The sequence below is a fragment of the Lycium ferocissimum genome, chromosome 6 (genome assembly GCF_029784015.1).
Source record: "Lycium ferocissimum isolate CSIRO_LF1 chromosome 6, AGI_CSIRO_Lferr_CH_V1, whole genome shotgun sequence".
NCBI classification, from domain to species: domain Eukaryota; kingdom Viridiplantae; phylum Streptophyta; class Magnoliopsida; order Solanales; family Solanaceae; genus Lycium; species Lycium ferocissimum.
The window spans coordinates 27,919,124-27,940,461 of record NC_081347.1 but is presented as its reverse complement, the minus strand read 5'-3'; positions in this window follow the sequence as shown (position 1 = coordinate 27,940,461).

Sequence of the window (21,338 nt, the reverse complement as noted above, 5' to 3'; positions counted from 1 at the left end):
ATATTTTCAAGCAAAGAGAGTTGAACCTCAGGCAGAGAAGGTGGCTCGAATTGCTTAAAGACTGTGATGTGGATATTCTCTATCATCCAGGGAAGGAGAATGTTGTAGCCAATGCTTTTAGTCGGCATTCCATGGGAAGTTTAGCTCGTATTGAGGTAGATAAGAGAATTATGACCAAGGAAGTGCACCTCTGAGCTAACCTAGGAGTTTGACTCCTGGACTCCGAAGATGGTGGAGTTGTTGTTCAGAATAGGGGTTATTCTTCCCTAGTGGCCAAAGTGAAGGAGAAATAGTTTAGTGATCCCTACCTATTACAGCTGAAAGAGGGGATTCACAAGCTTAAGACAACAACTTTCTAACAAGGGGGAGATGATAGTACCTTGAGGTACAAAGGCAGGCTATGTGTTCCAGATGTTGATGAGCTTAGAGAGCGAATTATGTCAGAAGCTCACAATTCCAAGTATTTTATTCCTCCGGGCTCCACGAAGATGTATCATGACTTTAAGAAAATTTATTGGTGGAATGATATGAAAGGGAATGTAGCAGATTTTGTGGCCAAGTGTCCGAATTGTCAGCAAGTGAAAGCCGAGCACCAGATGGGTTGGCTCAGAATATTGATATTCCAGTTTGGAAATGGGACATGATAAACATGGACTTCATAACAGGTCTACCTCGCTCATCCTATAGACATGAATTGATGTGGGTGATTGTGGACCGACTTACTAAGTCATCGCACTTTTTGCCAGTTAAGACCACCGATTCAGCAAAAGATTACGCCAAGCTATACATTCATGAGATTGTTAGATTGCATGTGATTGCTAGATTGCATGTGACCCCAGTATCCATCATTTCAGATCATGGTGCTTAGTTCAAAGCGAACTTCTGGAAATCTTTTCAGAAGGGATTAGGTACCAAGGTTAACCTCAGCACAGCTTTTCATCCGCAAATAGACGGCCAGGAAGAGCGCACTATTCAGACTCTTGAGGACATGTTGAGTGCATGTGTTCTAGATTTCAAAGGTAACTGGAATGATCATTTGCCTCTTATTGAGTTTTCTTATAATAACAGTTATCATGCTAGTATCAATATGGCACCATTTGAATCTCTGTACCCTTGGTTGGTTTGAAGTTGGTGAAGCAGAGTTGTTGGGACCGGATTTGGTCTATCAGGCTATGGAGAAAGTCAAGTTGAAGTCAAGAGCGGTTGAGAATGGCTAAGAGTCGTCAGAAGTCCTATACATATGAGCTGCGAAGAGACTTAGAGTTTCAAGTTGATGATTGGGTGTTCTTAAAGAACTCACCTATGAAAGGCGTGATGAAACTTGGTAAGAAAGGGAAACTCAGTCCTAAATATATCGGGCCTTACAGAATCCTGCGAAGGGTTGGTCAAGTAGCTTATGAGCTTGAGTTGCTGTTCACCCAGTGTTCCATGTGTCCATGTTGAAGAAGTATGTAGGAGACCCATCGTTGGTTGTTCCCACTGATACTATAACGGTTAAGGGTGGCCTATCCTATGAGGAGATCCATGTGACTATTCTTGATCGTCAGGTTCGCAAGTTGAGAACTAAGGAAGTAGCCTCAATAAAGGTCTTATGGAGGAGTCAAAAAGTTGAAAAGGGTACATGGGAAGCCGAAAAGGGCATGAAATCCAGATATCCTCATTTGTTTGAAGAGCAAGCAGAAGATGTTCAAGGAAAATGCCTTCCGAACTCATGTCATATCCCTTACGCATTCATGCCTCACGTTTCACGTTCACGTTCATGTATTCTCTACTCCTGTCTCATGTCCCAGTGTTCATGTTTTCACAAAACCATGTCATGTCAGTTCAGTTCCCATGTTCCATGTCATGCTTCCTCACGTTCTCGTGTCCAAGCCATGTCCAGTTGAATTTCTAATCATGACCCATCATTCGAGGATGAATGATCCCAAAGGGGAGATATTGTAATACCTCGTATCTCCTAACTAAGCTATGTTCATGATGCAGGACTTAGGAAACCAGATGGGGAGTGTTTGAATTAAATTTTCCAGTTAAATGGATTATCATTTTTACGACCGGGTTATACGGACCGTATAAGGTTTTACGGGCTGTACAATTGCCCGTACATTTCCCCAAGAAAATCAAACTCGCTATTTAGGAATTACTGAAGGAGATATGGATCGTATAAAATTAAACGGGCCATATTACCAATTGTATAATGAAGTACGGACCGTACTTTTGGTCCGTAACAAGGCTTGAAAAATATTGGGTTTCTGTTTTGACCCAAGTGAAATACTGACCATATATACGGACAGTACAAATATGTACGGGCCGTACTTCTGAAATGCGGCAAATGTTTTACGGGCCATATAAATATATAGGACCGTACTTCATGACCGTATAATCTTCGAAACAGTAAAGTATAAATACATCATGTTCAGTCCAAAAATTCTATTTTCATAATTCCAAGCCCTATCACAAAGTTCTTCTTTTCCCACCATTCGAATACATCAAGGTAAGTCACTTCTAAGCATCCCAAGTGAATTCTAGCATATAATATTAAATAAGAGTTCATTGTTCCTAACCTAGGGTTTTCAAGAAAACCCATCTAAGGGTTTCAAGATTAAGGCTTTTGGATTTCTTCTCCAAGTTCAGATAATCGTTACAAGTTTTAGAGCGTTACAGGTATGTTGTGTTTCTATCTACGTGTGGGAACATCAATGTTCTTCCCCACACCAGGTTCTTCCATGATTATACGAAAGTTTATCAAAACTAGGGTTCTAGCCATGTTCATGATAACCCTAAGTACATGTACCATGATATACCATGTTTGCGTTAATAATACATTATTGTGTTCTTCATACTCCATTTTAGTTATTGAGAATCTGTTCGTAATCCATGAAAGCCCATACTTTGGATTCCATGGGTTCTTAGATGTAAGACATGAACTTTTATGTTTACTTTCATGAACTTCTACATGCTTCCATGTTTTCATACAAGTTATATTATATATCTATCTTCATGTTATGATATAATCACGAATCATGCTTACAATCATGTTTATATAATTCATGGGCTACTAAGCCAATTATAGCCATGTTCATGTTTTGGGAGTTGTACAGATTACCAAGAAGGTTTAATACCTGAAACTACATATGCCAGGACGATTCCTACATGTTTACCCATTACGGGTTATTGGATCCATTCATGCCATGCTCATGTCTTGTACCCCGGCAAGGTACAGGATGGCTTAGCTGATCAGGCAGAGATCAGACGTATGTGCTTACGTGGTGATTACATGTCGGTTATACTAATGCTCTCCCACAGATATCTACAGACTTAAAATATTTTATTCATGTTATACACATTCAGCCGGATGATGTTCATGTTCATGTTCAGCTTATGGATACAGTTTCAGTTTCAGTTCTCTTATTTCATGAGCCATGCTTATTTCATTAAGATACTTTACATACCAGTACAATTTGAATGTACTGATGTCCCCTTTTATTTTACTGGGGGCCTGTATTTCATGATGCAGATTTACAGGACGACAGATCAGTTCATTTGGACTTTGCACGTACCAGCTATTAGTGAGCCCCATCTCATTCGGGGTTTTATCTTCATTTATTTATTTTCAGTTATGCAGTAAAGGTATGCCGGGGGCCTTGTCCTGGTAATAGTTTAGCAGTCAGACTCATGTCATAGGTTTCATAGACTAGACTAGTTCAGTTATGCCATGTCAGATGTTCGTTCAGTTATGCCATGTCAGATGTTCTGAGTCATATAGCCAGTATTGGCTCAGCATTTATTATATATTTTCTGACTTATGATTAATTGATCGCATGTTTTACTTGCACCACACATGTTTATATTATATTCCGCATCAGTACATGCCTCATGTTGATTCAGCAAGCCATGTGGTTCGCTCGGTCATATGCAGCAAGGCACCGAGTGTCGTGTTACGCCCAGGCCATGGTTCGGGGCGAGACATTATATGGGAATCATTAGTGCTGGTTCCAAAGACGTTGAAGATTGACCGTCTGGAAATCAAGGAAGAAGATATACCACATTAAAAGCTCTAACCTTATTCTTGGAAAATAGGATTCATTATTCCTTTTTCCAAGGATCAATACCTTTGGGTTGCCATCTCTGCTTCGAGCCAAAATCATCAAGCTACTGCTATATAAAGGCTCGCATCAAGATGAAGAAATACATACCTTCGTCTCAACTTCTCAAGCTCTCTGCTTTACTTTTCCTAAGCATTGTATTTTTGAGTAATTTAGAGTGTAAACAAAAAAATAAAGGAGAGATATAGTATAGTTGGTGAGGCATTGTATCAAAAGATTAAGAGTGTTTGAGTGTAGACGTAGGAGCTCTATTCAAACCAACCATTGTACCAAACTTACATTTAAGAGCTGTAGAGAACACCCTTGCAACCCAGGGACTGGAGTAGGATTCACATTGAGTCCAAACCATTATAAAATAATTGGTGTCAACTACTTTCTGTAATTTAGTTTTTGCACTTATCTCATTAACAGTCGACTTCTAATCCGAGGTAGTCGACTAACTGGACGAAAGATTACAATTGACCCCCACCCTGCTCCCCCCCCCCCCCTCTCTTGCACTTTCAGATATAACGTACAAGGGGCATCATCCTAGTGAATATCTTGTCGCGCCAAATCTATAAAAATCAACTGATCACCCAAAAGACTTCCCATTTCCACTATACCTCCTCAAAACATCACCAAGTATCCACATAGAATATTAGAATTTCCTGTATAGCTACCATCAGCAACGTATTATCAAATATCCTTGTAAACTTCAATAACACTCGGTAAACCTATCATACCTCTATTCCGAACCGAAACCCATCAAGTTTTTAGAAATAGGTTACTAGAATAGCCATAGATCTTTCTGATAATATACCCATAAGCCACCCGGCTTTAAATGAATAGACCTGACCCAGTTTAAATGCACCATTCCCTGAATGTCACCAATAATCACCCAAACTGTTTCCAAATCTTTAAAAATGAACAGTAAGCCTTTCATAAGTATGTGGTTCCCTATTCTAATCCATTGTCCCTGAATACTCAACCTCATGTTGTCGTTCCCAACCTCAAAAGCTGAATTTTACCCAAGTCGTCAATCGAGTACCGATGAACTCTACCTTATACTCGCACTGGTCACCCAAATATGATAAAGTTCATGGAATCTAATTACATCAAACTCTCCTCCTCATCCTTTCACTAACTCATTCATCACCTCGAACACTCCAACGTAAGGCCTATAGCCTACTTCACCGTTCACAACTACCAAACCTTTGAGTGCAATACCTTATTACACCTTTAGCAAATCCAAAAGTATCAAATCTTACAATCCACATGCCTTACCACGCACACAGAGTCTCAAGTCATTCGTATTTCAAATACCGACCATACTATCTAACCATCAATACTTTAACATAGTCTACTACCACGGCCAAAGTCTCACCTCGAAATTATGACTTCAACTTTCAATTGTAGAGATTTCTTTTCATCAATCAACTCTAGCTCGTCTATTCAAGGGTACCAAGAAACCGCCCATCTTGGTACTGCACAAGTTACCTCCTTATCAATCTTTAACCACAAAGTCTCATTAGAACTTGCCATATATTAAGCTAAACTGTCCATAGACTTCCTTCCTCATTCATACTCATGACTTTTGTAGCCTATTGAATGATATAATCTAATGTCACCATAAACCATATATGATTCAAGTAGTCACACTACTTTAAATCCAAACCTTATTAAACTTAATCCTCTAAAACCAATAGTAAGAAGCCAATATCTTAATTCTTCAGTTTCCATATTCCATTAAAAATCACATTTATCATTATCAACCTAAAATCACTCAAACCCACTCATTGGGTGAATCAAATATCATACATCATTTAAAATAGCTAAGTCAATCATGGAGGTAGTATTAAACCACAATCTTGAGCATCTGAAAGTTTCCCCGACCTCATTCGAACCTTAAAACTGAACACTCCTCTAAGCCAAGTGCATCACATATACAATATTCATATTTCTTCTCCAATCAGGTGCGACAACCGATAACTCTTCAAGTAATTAAATCTTCACACTCATCCATTGCTAGAGTAATTTCTATTAGTCGGTCACTATCACCCTAAAAGCCTACACCGTATTCAAACATACCGATCAATTTATGTTTCCTTAGCATTCACTTCATAAACAGAGTAGTCCCACAAAATCAACAAGCTCATCGTTCAACATGACTTCTTATCATCATACCCCCGAGATATCAAGCGAATCTACAAACACGACGTTTATAAAAGCCTACACCCGTCTATTCCCATAAAATTCAATTATCCATAGTAACGTTTATCCAAACGAGCACATCCACCACTTATGCTCGTCCTATAACTGAGAATGATCCATGAGAATTTCTTTCATAACATCCTTGTTCTGTCAAGTAACCAAAGACTCTTCCACGCACCCTAATATGAAGTCCTACTTCCACATAACTTATCACGAAAGGCTATCTTTCATGTTACATATTCTTTTCAACCTTATTTTCATAGCCTCACCAACTTTCCCTTTTGTTTAACCAACTGATTCATCCAAGTTTTCCTGTGTCTTCATAATATTAACATGTCCCATCTCGTTGTGTCCTTAGAACTCTTTATGTTATGGCCAAACCGCTCAAGCATAGTCTTCAAAGCCACATTTCTTATAACATGGTTATTTCGCTAACCGTACCATTTAGAATTGTCAAATCTCTTATCATCATTTGTTGTACCATAAATGCACTTCCTCGACTTTCGATCCACTAACCACTGAAACTGGCTATCATGTAGTCGTTTGAATCATCACTCCCATTTCCTAGGAATATCACCAAACTAAAGAATCTGAATCACAACTCTACTCAATTGAATCTTCAAGTCATAGCTACAATCCGAACTTGATCTCGCGTCATGTCACAACCCAAAATCTCAAGTCATAATTGCACTAGCCCCATCGTGCTAGTAAGCCAACACAAGCCATTAACGTGCCCTTTATAAGCGGAAAACTAAATGCGGAATTATATCATACAAGCCAATTTTCAAGTCTTAAACAATCTTAAATAAAATACTTAGAAAGTTATCACACTATCCCAAAATCTGATGTCACCCGCATACAAGGACTACTAAAGAGTACAAATAGTTGAAATACATCAATGGAACTATCCAAAATGAGGAAAGACAGAAAGTAATAAATAGAAGAGAGTCTGAAACTATCCAAAACCATGGTGCCCGCCCCGATCTCTCAGAAAATATCCTAACAGGCTGCCTAGTAGTCACGAGCTCCACTAGCACTGAGGATCAAATCTGCACACAAAAAGGTGCAGTTAGTGTAGCATGAGTACAATAATCAATGGGTACTAAGCAGCATTATTGACTGACCCAGTCCAGAACGGTGATGAGGGTTGGTTTACCATACCACAACCATACAAGTTTGCCATTACTCCGATATCAGGATAATCATATTTCAACAGTTAAACTCACATCGCAGGTAGATATCAAGATAAGATAAGTCAATACGAATATTCACAACAAATAACATAAGGAATGAATATATGCTTATGCAATGCAATGCAAGGCCTTTACTCCTTATCTTGATATACACACATTCGAATGTCAACGAATTATGACCCATAGGGGGCTCATGAGGCCCATATATCACCACTCGGGAAATTCCTCAGATCACAGACCGCTCTGGTAGCACCCGTGGATCACAATTTTCCACATATCATGTCTCAAGAATCTGTCACTTAGCCGACTAGACCCATTTGTCCACCGAACGCGCTAAAGCATCATCACTCGTCCGGAACTGTATCCCCTCGGACTCGCAATCATATCCTCAAATAGTATGCATGAAATACATGTAAGGTATAAATATGTCATACATCAAATCAAGAGTATATACATATGCATAGAATCCACTCTTAGGTTCTCTTTATCATAAAGGCTTTACCTTTTAGCTTCTTTTCATTTCAACGAGAATATATGAGTGATATACACAAAATCAGATAAGACAGGAAATAATAAGAGACATAAAATACGGGCATCAGACCCCAATCACAGATCCAAAGGATCATACTAATCTACCAGCCAATGCCAAAGCATGGAATTTAGACCAACAATATAATTGAAAGTGCGCAAATACCCTTAACATAAAGACCGGTATCCGATACTGGTGCTCGTCACCTCACAAGTATCGGAACCCCCCTTAATCAACCCATAACCCTCTTATTAGATTTATTTTTAGCCAACCACACGTTTAAGAAAGAGTGCAAGGTCTCAACTTACCTGAAATGCTGAATCTCGAATCACAAAGCCCGCTTGCCGTTCCGAATGATCAAAGTCTAATCAAATATGGATTATACATTAGAATGCGAATCCATTAACACCCATATTCCTACATAAATCCAAATCCCCGAATTAAGCCCTAAAATTAGGATTCAGAACCCAAAAGGGAAAAATAGTAAATTGAACCTAGAAACATGGTCCTTATACTTAATATAACTCATAAACCAAAAATCATCCATTAATAATCACTAATTCATGTTCAATTACCAAAATCACCAATTCTTAGGTTAGGTTCCAAAACCCCTCAATTTCCTCTTTCATTCTAGCATTCTAAGCATGGATTATGAATCGAAATCATGGGAATAATCATAATATCAAGTTTAGAAGACTTACCCAATGGTTTCTCCCTGAAATCTCCTCAATCTCCTTCAAAATCACTCTCAAGACTTAAGGGTTTTGAATGATAGGTCTAATTGTAAAGAGATACTACATAGTATTCTGTTCAGCGATTTCTTGCGAGTGCGCCCTGCGCCCTAATTATAACACCTGCGCACTCGCTTGGAGGAAGAAACCACGCCGAGGCGTAAATTAACTAAACACTCTGGTTCCACAGCGGCGAAAAATTTCTCGCAGCAGCAACATCGCTTCTGCCGCATAATCTTCGCAGCGGCGGGGATAGACCGAATCACCCAACCCTCGCTCCTACGTGCCTCCTCTCGTGGGAGCAGTCCCGCAGGGGCGGAACTCCCTTCTTCAAAGTGAAACACCAAAACAAGCAAAAACTGGTTCTGACTCTCACACCCCGAAATCCCGAGACTCTCCCGGAACCTCCCCAATACAAATCGAATATGCAGACATATGCAAAAACGCGCTGCGAACTCACTCGCACACTCGAATTCCCCAAAAGAGGTCTTGTTGACCAAGTTAACCCCGAACGGCCAAAAACCAACTTTCCAACCAAATGACCAAAATGCCCTCGAGTCACTCGAGAACCGATCCAAATACACAACCAGCCTATATTCGATGTTCCGGAATTAATGAAATCGACGAAATTACCAAATGACACAAATACCCCCCGATGATGCCTAAAGTCAACCTGACACTTAAAGATTCTTCAACTTAGCAAATTTTTTCCACTTAAGATATTTCGACCACCTCGGGAATTGTGCCAACCACGCCCACTACACAACAAATCAAAACAAGCAAAGGGGGCTATCTACAAGGGCATAATAGGCAAAAACAAGAAGACTACCAAAATGACCAAGCGGGTCGTTACATCATCCACCACTAAAACACATGTTCGTCCTCGAACATAAAAAAAAATATAAAAAAATAAAAAGAAAAAAAGAAAGATGTACCTAGGGCATTAAAAAGTTGAGGATATCTCGCCCTTATATCCAACTCAGTTTCCCAAGTCGCCTCCTCCACCAGACGACCTCTCCATTGAACCTTCACAGAAGCAATTTCCTTGATGTTACACCTCGAAAAATTTTCCGTTAATGTACAATGAATAGACTAACGAAGAGCACGAAGTATATGGTATTTCAATAAGTAAATAATGAATTTTGATGACCCTAAGTAAGATTTCAAAGACACTCGATGTTAGACGAGAAAGTTTGCCAAGAGAAGGCAAGGCATATGATATGTATCGGAAAGGATCTACGAGTAACAAGTTAATGATGATTTAATGATGCCTTAGAGAAGGGTTATAACATCCCTTAGATTTTTAATGAGGTGATGAACAAGTGTCAAGAAGGTTCCATAAGGATCGGAGATCAAACGAGTCGACGAGAACGAGTTCGGATTGACTGGGCATTATACGGCCAAACATGCTAGCCGTATAAAACATACGGACTGTATGTTCAGCCGTACATTCAGCCCATATTGACACCCTTCTCTGGACCAAATCTACGGCAAGACATACGTTCAGAATAAATTATACGGACCGTATGTTGGTCCGTGTAGAAGTTAATTCGGGACATTTGTGTATTTAATAAGGGACCAAGTCTTATTTCATTTCATTTCCCTCTTCACTCCACTTCTCTCTAGAACATCTCTACATTTCTCCCACAAGATTTCAAGAGAAATTAGTGTTCAACTCCATCAAACCAAGTGAATCAAGTATAAGAAACCCATTAAAGTTCATCCAAGACAAGAATCCGAGGTGAAGGTGAAACTAGGTTTTTGCTCAAGTGAGGTGTTTGCACCCAAGGTTCATTCCTACACCATATAAGGTAAGTTTTATGGTATTTCCATGTTGTTTAAGGTATTTGAAAGTTGAAACACTTGGATTGTAGAAAGAAATAGAAAATGGGTCATGAATGTATAATAGTGTCACTTGTGAGTAAATGTTTGGATTGAGTCATGATTCTTGATACATTATGATTATAATCATGTTATAAATGATGTTGAGAAAATGGAATAGACATCGTATATGGATGAACGTAATCGTGTGATATGACCATGAATGTGGATGATTGGAAGTGAATCGAAAAGTAACGATAATGTAGGTGAATAAAGGCTATAGTTATGATGTTGTGAAGGTTATTATTGATGTTTGGAAGTTGATATATGATATGGAGGAAGTTGTATAAATAAAGGAGATGTTGTCCAATTTTCTCTAGCTTTAGTCATGTATGCTAAGTTATCGATTCTCTAATGTTAGTACATACTCTAATGAAGGTAGAAACGTGAGCATTGAAGAAGAGCGTGCAAGGGATAGAATAGTTGAACAAAGAGGTATGTAAGGCTAACCCTTCTTTCATAAGGCATGGTTCTTTGGCCAAATATCTATTCTTCTATGAGCCTATGATATTCTCCAATGATTCTATCTTTAAAAGGCTACTAAGCTCATGATCCTCGATATGTTACGATTGCACTAAGTTCCTTATATGATGAGTAATCCTTTAAGGATAGACGTAATGAACGACGATAGTAATGATGCTAAAGATGCTTATGAGATTATATGTATATGTGCCTATGTATGGCTATTATGAAACCCCGCGCTTATATAGCCGGGTAGAATATAGTAAATACGTATATGTATAATGCGCGCGCGCCACTGCAGTTGGGTACGTATAACACTGAGCCTTGGTAGGGCCAGGTATGTATGACACTGAGCCTTGGTAGGGTCAGGTATGTATGACACTGAGCCTTGGTAGGGCCAGGTATGTGAAACACCGAACCTTTATAGTCGGGTATGCTATGTAAAAGTTATGTAAATGCTATGTATATGATATGAATACGATTATGCTATGAATACAGAAATGCTATGAATATGAATATGTAGATGAGTACGAGTATGAATGAAAATATGAATACGAATACGAAAATGGATATGTAAATGAGTATGGATACGAATACGGATATGGATGTATGTACACGGATACGCAATAGAAATGGAATGTCCCTATGAGAAGCAAGTAAGTGTTATGACGATGATACTATTATCTCCCATCCTATGCTATTTCATATGTTATCTACTATGCTCTCTTATTGATGTTGATCATGCTTTACATACTCAGTACATTCTTCGTACTGACGTCCTTTTGTTTGTGGACGCTACGTCGTGCCCGCAAGTGGCTAGGGAGACAGACTTGATCCATAGCTATATTTCTCAGGGACTACATAGCGGAGCTCCATTTCATTCGGAGCTACAGCCTTTGGTACTGATTCTTTTGTGTATATATTTATGGGCACGGCGGGGTCCTGTCTCGCCTATATGATATGACATATTCTTCTTAGAGGCTCGTAGACATGTGTATATAGTTAGATGTGTTTGGCCTTGTCGGCCTATACTTTGGGATATTGTTTTGCTAGCCTTGTCGGCTTATGTACATTGACATGGGCATAGTTGCTAATGATGATATAAATGAATTGACGCCCAATGGGATTAGTATGATTGATGAATGAAAAGTATGATTTAGTTATGTGGCTCACCTACATGTAATGTGAGAGTATGTTAAGAGGTGCCCAGGTGGGTTAGCACCGGGTGCCCGTCGTGGCCCTCCAGTTGGGTCGTGACACTTGATCTCAACTTGCGAATCTGTGGGTCCAAGATAGCAATCGATTCCTCCTCATAGGACAGGTTCTGATCAGTCATTACTGAATCCCATCCAATCACATAAGAACCATCTGAATGGTACTTTTTTAGCATCGAAATATGAAATATGGGGTGAACGCCCAATAAACCAAGAGGCAAAGCCAACTCATATGCTAACTAACCAATACGCTGAGCGATCCCAAACAGACCAATGAACCTAAAGACCAACTTGCCCTTCTTTCCAAACCTTATCACACCCTTCATGGGTGAAACCTTCAGCAATACTTGCTCACCAAGCATGACCCCAAAATCAAGAACCTTCTAATCTGCACAACTCTTTTGCCTAATCTAAGCTGTAAAAAGCCTCTCCTGAATCAACTTTGTCACGCCCTGAACCATGGCCTGGGCGTAACACGGCACTCGGGCCTTGCTTGCATGTGTCCGAGCGAACCTCATGGCTTGCTTGTCAACATGGATATCAAAACAATATACTCTATATGATACAATTTAAATGAATCATGAAAATGTAATTTGCGGAATAAAGTCTTGAAATTATCTCATGGCGTGAAAAATCATGAAAACGTAATAGTACGCAAGCATGAAAACATAGCGACTCGTGAACTAACATCTGTCTATGAAACCTCTAAAACATGTACGAATACTAACTACCAGGACATGGCCCTGGACTACCATAACTGAATACTAATGCAAACTCCATGTTGAACCCCGAGAGGAGTGGGGCTCACCAATAAGCTGATAACTGAGGTGATCCTACTGCGCAGGTGTATGCTCCTGAAAACCCGTATCTGCACCGTGAAGTGCAGGCCCCGGGCAAAAGGGACGTTAGTACATGGTGAATAGTACTAGTATGTAAAACCTGCTGAAATGAAGAACATGGCACAACATAGGTATAGGACATGAACTGAAACCGAATGTAACTTGAACATGGCATGAAACGTGAGTAAAGTACTAAAACGTAAATCAATGAAAATACATGTATATATAACTGCTTGTAATGCGGGGAGTGCTATAGTATAACCGATAACATGATCCAGTACTTGCGTCCTACCAGCAGAACACTCACACCTTGCCAGGGATATGAGATTTAAGTAATAATAAGCATGTAAGGATCTAAAGCCATAATGAAGGTGTTGCCTCCTTGCTGATAACCTTTATCCTATAGTGGCTATATAGTTTCAGGCTATCTAAGCCTTCTCGGTTAACTAAGCAAATCCCAAAAACATGAACATGATATAGTTGGCTAAGAAGCCCATGATTTTCGTGAAATAACTTGTAATCATGATTTCACGAAATAACTTGTAACATGGTTTCATGAAATATCTTGTAATATGGTTTCATAAGATAACTTATCATAGTCTTGCAAACATGTTCTTGATTCATGAGTAATAACAATAGTTCATAATTATATATATAACTGACTTGAAAAGATGCTAGTAACTTGCTAGATAAAATCATACAGTTTCATATAAACATAATGAGAACACATGAGGAAGAATTCATGATTCATGGACTAAGCTAGGGTTCCTAATAACCGTAATGGAAGATTAGGAATACAATAATGAATATAGATACAAAATTCACGTACATAAATACATAAACACGGGCTACCAATATGTTAGGTTTAATGCCCTAGTATTTGAACTTCATGGATATCAAGAAATGGAGCATGGGGAAGAACGTAGAGATTCCCACGTGTGGATGGAAGTTCTACATACCTTAATTACTCTAAAACTTGAATTAAAGACTTGAATTTTGGAGAAGATTTCCTAAATCTTGATTCTTGAACCTTGAGATGGGTTTTCTTGAAAACCCTAGATTAGGAAGAATAATTTCTTGCTTAGATTATTAGAGTACATGTTAGAATTGAGTTGGAATAATTAGAGTAGGCTCACCTTGGTGTTCTCGATGATGGAAGAGGGTAGGAGGTCGTTCTCGGGCTTGAAGGAATGAAAAATAATGATTTGAACTGATATGGACGAATATATACTGCGCTTTCCGGAAAATTGAATTTTACACTCAGTTAAATGCGCGTATTTTGAAATACGGGCCGTATTCCGTATGGACTGCACTGTGTCTCTTCAGTAAAATGGCCATAACTCTTTGCATAGATGTTCGTTTGACTCCCATAATATACCGTTGGAAAGGTATTTCAAAGCTCTACAACTTTCATCAAGGAAGTTTTCCCAAATTCCAAGTACATTTTGAAATACGGGCCATATTTTGAAATATGGTTCAAATTTAACGATGTAACCTCTTAGTGTCAAATTCCAGAATGCTCAGAAATCTTTGGTACCAGTTTACGACTTGAAATACGGGCCGTATACTGAAATATGATCATTGTTCATGGGCGTAAACCACCATCTTATAACTGAAGAGGAAATTTCAAATTCCCACATTCTTTATCTAGTTTTCTAAGTCTAGGATCATGGTCAAAGCTTAGGTTAAAAGTACGGGGTGTTCCAAACTTGACCTTGTCAAAAGAATCCCCCAACAAGTCTGTACCTCGAGGTCTCACCTTAAATGTATCAAACCAACCAACTGGATAACGATACCTCCTACCATATAATGCCTCAAAGGGTGCCATCTCAATGTTCGAATGGTAACTGTTGTTGTGACCAAACTCCGCTAAAGGCAGAAACTAATCCCAATGACTGCCAAAATCTATCACACAATCCAGCAACATATCCTCAAGGACCCAAATAGTACGCTCGGACGGTCCATCAATCAGAAGGTGATATGTTGTACTAAGCCCCACTCGAGTACCCAACTCCTTTTGCATAGATTGCTAGAATTGAGATGTAAACTGAGTGCCTTGATCCGTAATGGTAGAAATAGGCACCCCATGCAATGAACTAACTTTCGAATGTCAATCCAGTCCAATTTCTCTGATTGCAAATAGTCTGAATCGGTACACAATGAAATAACTTAGTCCATCATTCTATAAAGACCTAGATAGAAATCAAATTTCCCCAACTACCAAGTTAATCCTACCATAAGTCCATAGCAATTTGCTTCTCCGCTTGATCCGCCAAACCTTCCTTTAACTTAGTCTAATAATCTGATCCTCACTCATTTGATCCGGTCTTACTTAAAATAACTAATTTTGATTATAACCATAACTCTGACGCAATTTGGTGGGTTCCACAATTATCTCATAGTCTTTGTCAACTGTACCTGCCAAGTACTCTAATTCCATTTATCTTTTTCCACACCTTCCAAAATCATCTTGAGTACCATGAATCCATAGAAATCAAGCTATCACACAGCACAAGTCCAAATCAAGACTCTATCTGTCTGGAAAAAGGAGTTGTGCTTGTTCTGAGCAAATTCTAAGCATTTCCATCCAAAACTAACCTCATCCAAGGCCGATTGTGCAAATTCGAAATCTAATAGTTTCATTTTGATGAGTTAAAACCACTGAATCAACACTCACTATCTGAATCTTCTTATCCTTCAAGTAATATATTGTGCACATCATCCTTGGGATTATCTTGCCGTGCCAATGCTGTAAAAGTCAACCAATAACTCTAAAATTTCCCCTACCCATTTGTACCTCCTCCACCTCATTAAGTATCTGCGCAGACCGATAAAATTTTCCCATAAGCTATCATCACCAAATGTTATCATATTCCCTTGTAATCTCTAAAACCCTTGGCAAACCTGCGATACCTTTATTTTGAACTGAAAACAATCCAATCGTTAGAAATGGGTTACTCGATTAGCCATAGATCTTATGGTAACATATCCATAAGCCACCTGACATTAAATGAACAAACTTGTCCTGGTTAAAACACATCATACCTTGAATGCCACCAATAATCGGCCGAACCGTTTCCAAATCTTTATAAGTGAACAGTAAGCCTTTCATAAGTCTGTGGTGATCCATTCTAATCCGTTGTTCCTGAATCCTCAACCTCGCGCTGTCATTTCCAACCTCAAAATCTGAAATTTGCCTAAGTAGTCAATCAAATACCCACGAGCTATACCTTAAGACTTTAATTCTTCATATCCGTCAACTCGCACTAATCACCCAAATATGATAAACTTCAAAGAATCTAATTACATCGATCTCTCCTCCTTGTATTTCCACTAACTTATTCATCACTGCAAATACTCCAAAGTAAGGCCTATGTCCCTATGCTTTATCCTTCACAACCCTAAAATATCTGAGTACAATACTTATTACGCCTTTAGCAAATCCAAAAGTATCAATCATACAATCCATGTGTCTTACCACGCACAATACCCTCAAGTCATTCGTATTTGAAATACCCAACCATACGACCTAATCTTAACACTTCAACATAGTATACTACCGCTGACATCGTCTTACCTTGAAAATATGACTCTAACTTTCCATCGTAGAGACTTCCCTTTATTAATCAACTCTTACTTGTCCATTCAAGTATGATGTGGAAATACCCATCTTGGTAATACACAAGTTACCTTCTCATCAATATTCAATCATAAGGTCCTGCTGGCACCTGCGTACACTAAGTCAAATTGTCCGCGAACTTCCTCAATCAAACTTATCATTCCCACACCCAACCTGAATGGGATAACATAACGCCACCATAACCCGTACATGATTTAAGTAGTCACGCTGATACAAATCCAAGTCTTATGAACCCTAATCCTTCGAAGCCGATAGTAAGATGCCTTTTATCTCGAATCTCCAGTTTCTATATCCCATTCAAAACCACGTTTATCATCATCAACCGGAAATTACTTAAACTTACCGAGGGTTGGATCAAAATATCATAAATCTTAAAGAATAGCTAAACCACTCATAGAGATAGTAGTAAGCCCCAATCTAGAGCGTCTGAAAGTTCCCCTTGCCTCACTCGAACCTTAAAACTGAATGTTCCTCTAAGTCAAACGCATCACATATACCATTCTTCTCATACCTTCCTACCAGAAGATACTTGATGGACCCTGGTTATCCTAACAACTAATCACAGTTTATGTAAAACCTCAACTACCATTGAAATGATCCATAATCTGTAGGTGATCCACTACACATAAATCCCTACCAACGTCTTCATATAGCTCATATTGATTTCCTTGCCAAAATCCCTTAACAGGAGAATCATTCTTCCATCTTAGTTCATGAGTTTACTAACTCCGCACAGATACCCAAGTCCTCTGGTTAATTCACTTCCCTTTGCCTAGACTATTTCCACTGATCCTCAATTTATCCTCTGAAATATACCTAGCGAGTTGAATTATTTCACACCCACTACTGATCGTAGGACTTGCTAAGTTAAAGCCACAATCACAAAATCCACATTTTCCCTATGTTAGAAGCAACAATCGGTAACTTTCTAAGTAATTAGATCTTCAAACTCACCCATCACTAGATTCATTTCCATTAGTTTGTCATCAAGTTTTCCCTAGAAGCCTACGACATACTCAAACTTACCGATCAATTCGTGTTCAACTAAATTTACTTCATAAACAAAGTATTCTCCCAAAATCACAAGCTCATAGTTCAAATAACTCCTTCTATCATCTTAACCCCAAGATATCAAGCGAACCTGCAAACATGACTCTTACTAAAAGACTATACCTGACTATTCCCACAAGATTCAGTCACCCATAGTAACGTTCGGCCCAAACGATCACATCCACCACTTGTGCTTATCTTATAACTGAGAATGATCCATTCGAATTCCTTTCATTACATCTATGTTCCGTCAAGTAGCTGAAGACTCTCCACATGCATCCTAAAATAACGTCATAATTCCTTATACCTTACCATAAAAGGTCATCTTTCCTGTTTATATATTTCCCAAACTTCTCTTCATGGCCTCATCAACTATTCCTTTGGTGACACAAGACTTAGTTGTGAGGTATACTTGTTATATTTGGAAGTAAAGAGTGTCATAGACTCTTTACGTTGATTGAGATGGTTTGTATGATTCATTCCACGGTTGAGTTGATTTATCTAAGTCCTGATATGGCTTATGACATTGTGACTCATACTTTCATTGGCATTTGATTTCATTGATTTATCATGCTTACTTTTGAGTTGGTGTTTCATATTAGGGTTCTAAACTTGAACCATACTTTAAATGTTCATCTTGCATACAATATATGTATATAAGGCACATCCGATAGGGGGTGAGGATGTGGCCTATCTTGTGATATATATATATATATATATATATATATATATATATATATATATAAGGCACATCGATAGGGGTGAGGATGTGGCCTATCTTGTGATATATATATATATATATATATATATATAAGGCACATCCGACGGGGGGGGTGAGGATGTGGCCTGTTTGTGAACTTATAATCCGAGGTCTGTTCCATAGTGAGTGGACTCCAGATCCTAAGTATATTTCGGAGCGGGAGGTACATAGAGTTCACGGGTCCCCCATGGGTCATGACTATTGAGCGAACAATGCCTTTATCATGTGTGTACCGGTTTGAGGTATTTGGCCAGTGCATTGCGTTGCACAGCATTGCATTTTATTCTGAATCAATCGTATGGCTCTTCACGTCTAATTTGGTATGGTCTGTTTGTATCGATTTGGCATGGTCTGTTTGTATCATTGTGGTGGCATAGATTGGATTATAGAGTGGGTGAGATTGCGGAGTAGTGACTCTGCCTAGGTTCAGAACTTGGTTTTGTGATTATCACTTGAGATTATTGAGACTCGACAGACTTGTGGTTTAGAAGTTTCATCTTAAGTTGTGATTCAGTTATGGGATATTCTGTGACCTTGGTTTGGGTATTATGCATCTATCTGCTTATCTTGTTGATTTTATGCGGATATGCGTGAAATAATCTTAGTCGGCCTATGATGCTTACTCAGTACCTGTTGTTTGTACTGATGCTACGCTTGCTATACTCTTCTTTTGAGTGTAGAGTCTATTGTAAGTTCTATTTCTAATCCTCGAGAGTGTTTCCCGAGATGGTGTTATTGGAGACTTAGGGTGAGCTACTGCCAGATCTGCAGCTCGAGTTTCCATTCTTCGTATACTTGTCATCTATTTCTAGACAGTATTCCTTTTGATGTTATGAGCCTTGTATGGCAACATTCAGATAGTTCTTGTTATATATTCAGACCTATGTGTTTATTAGTAGCTCTTGTGCTGACTTAGACCAGATGCCTTGGGTAGAAGATGTATTCCGCACTTATCCTCTTTTAATTGATATTGAGATTTAATATTATTACATTGTTCTTCCGCATTGATAGATTGCATGTTAGGTAAGGGAAGGGTTTGCCTACCAAGGTAGGAAATGGTAGGTGCCCGCACGACTAAGCGATTTTGGGTCGTGACAAAACGGCTAAAGTCAAGTTTCCAACCAAGTACCCAGAAAGCCCCCGGGAGCCTCGTGAACAAAACCAAATACCCTATCAAGTCATAAACGACCCTCCGGATCTCACGAAATCAACAAAATTTCAAAAAAGGTTTGTTTACCCATAGGTCAACTATTGGTCAAATGCTTTCACTAAAGAGTTCTAATTCTTTCAATTTTCACTAGAATCGCCCGATAACCTCAGGAACTGGGTCGATGGGGGTAAAATGGTCAAAACACGTATAACAACTGAATGGGTCGTTACGGTTACACCAGCAAGAACAGATGTTGCAGCACCTAGTTCACCAGCAAGAGCCGATGCCGCAAAGTCAATTTCACCAGCAAAAACCAATGCTGGAAGAAGACTCGATTCAGTGGCATTCTAATGAGATTCTTATCTTGATTATCATCAAGGTCTCCCTTGTCACCACCCGAGCCACGGGCCATGACGGGTATCCGGGGCTAACCACCGAACACCACTCGTTCTGTTACTTATCTGCTTTTATTCAGAATATATATTCATAATCATAGAAAACTATCATCATTTGAAGCATATTTACTGTTATAAGCATAAGCCCTTCGGCTAACCAAATAGTACTACAAATACATACATATACATGGAAACTATGGGACCATACTACCCACACATGCGTATCTACGACCCTCTACTAGAGTACTAGATATATGGACGGGACAGGACCCCGTCGTGCCCAAATCATGAATATATACACATATGTACCAAAAGAATAATCAATGGCACCTCCGAAAAATGGAGTGCTCTCACGACAGCTACTAGCTCCTATGGATCTGCACCGTCTCCCTGCCTACCTGTGGGCATGAACACAACATCCAAAGAAAAAGGACGTCAGTACGAACATTGTACTGAGTATGTAAGGCAGGAATGAAGTAAACATAATAAGGAGATCATAAGTCATGAGATGAGGATACAACCTGTCTACTCTTTTAAGTATAGGTACATTTCATATACATACATTATGCATAAACATATCATGTGCCTTATCATAGCGTGTGCCTTATCATATCACATATGCATCATCATACCATACATGCATCATACATCATTATGTCGTTAGCCCGCGTCCGGGTAACCATCATATGCAGTCCACTAGTGGTGTCGTGCCCGGCCCTCTAGGCGCGGTGTAAACATAGCAGCCCGCTTTAGCGGTGACATGCCCGGCCATTTTGGAACGGTGGAATCGTATGCAGCCCGCCGTGGTAGTGACATACCCGGCCAATTAGGTACGGTGGAATCACATCATCATACATATCATGCATTTATCATCATACATATCATAGACTCATCACTATCATTCATTTCATGGACATATCATGGCTCTATCATAATTTAATATCATTAAGCATATATCATCAAATCATACCCTAGAACTTGAAAGCAACTATAGCTGTGTCGGGGTGACATAAGGTCGTGGACCCCCGATTACGTTATGGAGTAACCCTAATCGTTATATATCTCATCTTGGAGGGACTACATTTTAAGGTGAGTGTACATGAGGAGAACATCATTAACTTTGCAGATACATCATATCATAATCTCTAGAATCCTTAGGCTTGAACTTAGCATTATCGTCATCGTATTCTTAGCACATCTC